The following is a 5,701-nucleotide window of genomic DNA, read 5'->3' as shown; positions in this document are numbered from 1 at the left end:
GGCTGCGGCGCGAAGGGCCCTTCCCGCTGCCGGGCTCGAGGCGTGGGGCGGGGAGGCGGCCGGACCGGCAGCGCCGGGGAAGGAGCGCAGAGGAAGGGGCTGGGAATGAATGGGACCGGGGCGGGGAGGAGGGGCGGGGGCTGGGCTAGCCGGACCTGCCTCCCTCCACCTCCCCGTCACGGGCTAATGAGCGGGGAGGGCCGGGCTTCCTCCGGTGGAGCAGGCGGGGGTGTGCTGCCGCCGCTGCGGGCCGGGCCGGGCCGGGCCGGGCCGGGCCGGGCCGGGCCGGGCCGGGCCGGGCCGGGCCGGGCCGGGCCGGCTGTGCCGGCTGTGCCGGCGCCTCCCGGGCCGAAGAGCCGCGCTGCGGCCTGCCGCCAGCCGCAGCGCCGCCGGAGGAGGGTCCGCAGCGGGGAGGCGCGGCCCGGCCCGGCCCGCCCCTCGCTGCCCCGGCAGGACGTGCGGGCTCTCTGCGCCCCGCCGTGCCCGGAGAGCCCCGAGCGGGAGGGACCCGCAGCCCGTCGGCGGTGGTCGTGGCACGGAGCGGTAAATCGAGGGCGGGTTCAGCAGGAAGGTGCGCAGAGGGGAAACAACATGCTTCTTTTCAATATCAAAAATAAAAAAAGGTGGTTTTTATTTTTTATTTGTATTTTTCTGAAACGCTGTAGTGACAAAGATGAATACCAGGGAAGTGCTGTAGTTGATTTAACTGCTGCCAAGGGGCTGAGGATGCAGATTGGTGGTGAGGAACTCGACGCAGGCAATACCCACTGAGGTGTGAAAATGGTGGTAACCTTCGAGGGCGCTCTGAACGTGAGGAGATAAATCTACACGTTTTCAAATCTGCTGCTCAACCGAGAAGTCCCTCTCCTGATGTCACTGAGCTCTCTGAGGACATAAGGATTTAATTTCCTTCTGCTAGACAGCCCACTCGGGCACCATCTGCAAGTCTCCGGCAAAGAGGGAAAACAGCCTTCCCCAGTGAATTTTTCAGCCTATATTGAGATAAGACAAATGTTTGTCACCCGTGTGTTGTGTCCATCCGCTGTCTGTAGGTCAGAGGTTGCCAGGCTGCGTTGATACTGGAAGATAAGCAGTTACTTTGTGCAGGAGCAGACATGACTGCAGAGTGCCACCCAGCATAACCACAGCATGGTTACCCAGAACCGACCCAGTTCTTGAAATGTGTTATGTGGAATATGTGCAGATATTTTCATAACAACCGGATAAAGATGAAATCATGGCCTGAGAGTTCATGAGCTGGTCATATTTCTTCTTTAATAATACGTTTTATAAAATAAAATAGTATTTCTTGCATCATGGTGAAAATTTTCTATGAGAGCTGTTTTTCACAAAAAAAAAAAATTAATCTAGGAAATCAAACCATTCTACAAAAACAGACTGATATATTTGAGAGACTATGAGAAATAATCAAAACTCTAACTTAAATGGAGGCCGATGTGTTTTATTTCTGTCATATATAAATTATTCATTTTCACTTTAACAACTATAATATGGAATTAATAAGCTACGGTAACACTGTGATGGCAAAACACAGTGTTTTCCCGTATTAATATTTCCATAAAATAAAAAAAAGTTATTTTGAAGTAAATTTTGAAATATTGTTAATTCTTTCTTGTTTGGGACAAAATTGCATTTTTGAACGTTGTTATTTCCTGCAGAAGTAAACTCTGAATTTGAGCAAGCTCTGATGTTACTGTGTAAGGAATAATATGCTACAAGGCAGCTGGTTGTGTTAAGCCAACTCTCTTCATCTTGCAAGAAACGCAGTGACGCCATGTGGAACTCTCTCAAGCTCAAATAAATACTTAAAAGCTTTTTTTGTGAGGATTTTTAGCGCTCAAGGTGTTTTGTGCCCCAAGTCCTTCATCTTTATGAGGTACTGTGAGGCTGACCTTGGCAAGTCAAAAGTAGATAGTAAATATTACCAGCCAGGTTGTATCTTCAGCACATCTTCATCTCATGATTTTGCCATCACTTGCCCAGTTTTCAACAAGTACAGAGCCATAGGCTTTCTTTTTGAGTTCTAATGCAGGATCTGGCATTTGCAACCAGGTTTCTTTACCGTTTCTCTTATTTGGGGAAAGGCAGAAAAGTTTTTATATCTTGGTAAAGCTGACAAGTGGGCAGCACTGAACTCCACCAATGCTACATCTATCCTGCTGCAAGTAGAGCAAATTGTCTGTGTGGCATCTCCACCTCCACTGAACTGCTGTTCTGTGCCTCAGAAAAAGACTGAAAACCTTAAGATCACTCCCTGGGCCTGCAGAAAAGCCTATGTCACAGCTCACTTTGACAGCTCAAGCCTGCACATACCTCTGAGAATTATTGTTATTAAGTGTCCCAGCATGCTGACCTATCCTTGGAAATATGATTGTCATCTAAATAAGTACCCATTCAGGATTTTTTAAAAAATGCTTTCCTCCAGCCCCTGTCATTTGACCTGTCAGAATCCTTTAACTCCAATAGTCACCAGAGCTGCTGAACAGTCTAAATGGCAGAAATTAGGTCATAGTTCAATCGTCTGCACCTGTTTTTCAGTATTTTGGGTCCATGCGTTTAAGGCAGCCAAAGGTCTACATGACTGTCCAACTCAAACATTGCAGCCTGATGTATCGATCTGTGTTAGCTGTGGGACCCAAGGGAAGCCGGATGGACCCTGCTGGTAACAACAGAGGGTACCAAAAGGTGTTCTGTGGACCAAGACAATGCACTCAGCTGGTAACAAACCTTCTTTGGATGTTACTCAGGCTGTAAAGGGAATAATTTAGACATCGTATAGTGTCAAGCTGAAGAGAAGTTGGGCAGTGAGAACTTACACTTCCTGCTCTTCCTCCTCTGGACATAACTGCCTTATAGAATCATAGAATCATTTTGGTTGGAAGAGACCCTCAAGATAGATCATCAAGTCAAACTATTAACCTAACTCTGGTGCTAAACCATCTCCCTAAGAACCTCATCTACATGTCTTTTAAACACCTCCTGGGGTGGTGACTCCACCACTTCCCTGGGCAGCCTGTTCCAATGCTTGACAACCCTGTCCGTGATTTTTTTCCTAATATCCAATCTAAACCTCCCCTGGTGCAACTTGAGGCCATTTCCTCTTGTCCTATCACTTGCTACTTGGGAGAAGAGACCAACACCCTCCATGCTACAACCTCCTTTCAGGTAGTTGTAGAGAGCAATAAGGTCTCCCCTCTTATGACATATATTTAATGACACCTCTGTGCAGTTTTCCTTTACAAAAATCCTGCAAGCCTCAATCCATTGTGATAGGAGCTGTTCAAAGACACAGAGGAACACCCTGACCATTTAAAAGATTAAAAAAAAAAAAGGAAAAAGTATTCAGGGAAATCCTCCCATGATTTTAATTTGCAGAGGTATCCTGTATTGCAAGATCAAGTCTATAATGAGATGATAAAATTTTATACTGTACATAGTCTGAGAAACGTAATTACAATACAGTGTAGAGTATGAAATGCAGGATATAATAATTAGCACCAGTTATAAAAATAACTAACTATAGGTTTGTGTATGAGGTTTCAGGTAAGTTAATGTAACCTAATCTAATAACTATGATACAGTATCCAGGATAGTAGTTGAGAGCATATTTTGACGGATGGGCAAGTCTTTTGAAAATATTTCTCACTTCTGTCTTTTGTGCCATGCCACAACCTAGTACAGACTCCTGACTTAAGATGGGTTTGTAACTTGGCATTGATATGAGCAATAATAGCCTCTGGAGTTGTTAGTATGCTGTCATGTTTAATTTTTTTTTAATTTTAATACAAGTGTCTGACATTTGTTCACATGCAAAAGTACACAAGCACCATGAAAATGGGAATGTCATACAACTGCATATTTGTCTGTACTTTAGAAAGGGTTGATTCCTCTCCATACAGCAGAAATTAGATAGTAAGTCTACAGAGGACAGGAATTAACTACAAACTGCTTATGTGCAGAAGAGTTCTATCTCTAGTCCCATCAACACTGCTCATCCCATTACAGTCACCCTCCTACTGGCAAAGCACAGACAAAGAACATTATGTTACTCAGTGATGACTTGGGAGGTTGACAGCAGCTGATGCTGCACCAAGCGGAGGTCCCTCCAACCCACCCGTCCCCACCTGCAGGGCCACCAGCAGGAGAGCAGCACACCAGAGCAGCAGGATGGGTCGTGCTGCAGCCTCTGCTTGTCGCCACCCCTCTGTTCCCAAAAGCAATGGGTAGCATTTGACCAGTGACTCGACAAGTCTATTTTTGGTAACTTTTTATCCTGTATATTCTATTCCTGTCACTAAAGAGTGCTCATGCAAATGTATGTATGGAGGCTGCTGTTATAAAGCTGTAATTTACTGGATTGCATTAATTTTACTACAGTAGATTATGACAGACAGAAATTATCATGGTAAAGATGTTTTCATTTACACAAAGGGAGACTTCTCATTGCAATTCTTGTAAAGCTTATTCTTGCTATCATCTTTTCCTGATTGCACATCTGTCATTTCTTTTACAGTCTTGGTGCTTTTCTAGTTAACCTTATTTTTAGAATAATGGAGGAATTTTTAGTCTCAATTCAGAAGCAGTTCATACTGGAAAATGTAATCTTGATTGGCAGGAAAACTGTTTATGGGTTTTAAATTTATTTCCAGCCCAGCTCCCTATCAGTGCATTACCATAACTGCTAAGCACTTTCTTGGTCATATTGAAGACAGCAGCTGCTTTCAAAAGTCTTAATTTAATATATTCATCTCCTCTTAATCACATTACATATACTCAGGATTCCTTCCTTTATTATTTGTCAGAGGTTGGTACTTAATAAATACCTGTATCTAGATCCCTTCCTTCTGTAAAATAATTCAATTTGTTTACTAACATCAGTCAACTTGTATTGTACTAGCAGCTTTTGAATAATCTTTTAATTCATTTTTTTCTACTTTCTTTTCTGTTCTGGAATGGATGAATATTACAGAGGTAATTAGATAGTTCCAAATTTGTAGACACTTCTAAATGTTGGCATCATATACAATTTTAACTTGACCTCTGATTTTCAGTTTGGAGTATAGGGGTTTGGAGGGAACAACAAGGAAGAAAGTTGTCTTCAATTTTTATTTGAGCATTTTTTTCAGTTTTGATTTGAGTTACTTTTTAGCCAAAAACACCTCTGAGACTTTCATCACAAAAGCAAGCAATATCAGGCTTAGTCAATACCTAGAAAAGATACACCCAAGAAAAATCTACACCCAAAGTAAAGATCTAAAGTTATTATACTTCTGGTGCTTCGGTAGATGGCACCCTTTGCTCTAAGGAGGAGAGGAACGGCTGTACCCTTCTGGTACCAGGTGGAGAGTAAGTATAAAGAAAGAAGCTTAAAATTGAAGTCAAGGTTATGACAGCTTTTGATCATGAGCTATCCCATGACACATATCACAAGAACAGCAGCATCTTGGTAAAACTCCAGTGTGGATAATTATTTGTTTGCCTTGAATTCCCTTTGCGATTTCAGTCTCAATGAGCAGTCTTCTTCAATTTCAACCAGAACTTGTTTCATACAACATATTCACTGGAGTTGCTCCATTTCAGGAGTCGATGAGTAACATAAAGAAGTTCATTATTTGTCCAGGATGATAAAAAAGAGTAACAAGGCTTGCTACTTTGTTTTTATTTTTTTTTTGTGAGGATC

This window comes from Nesoenas mayeri (assembly GCF_963082525.1).
Source record: "Nesoenas mayeri genome assembly, chromosome: 2".
NCBI classification, from domain to species: Eukaryota; Metazoa; Chordata; class Aves; order Columbiformes; family Columbidae; genus Nesoenas; species Nesoenas mayeri.
The sequence above is the reverse complement of the archived record's forward strand: the minus strand, read 5'-3'. Positions refer to the sequence as shown.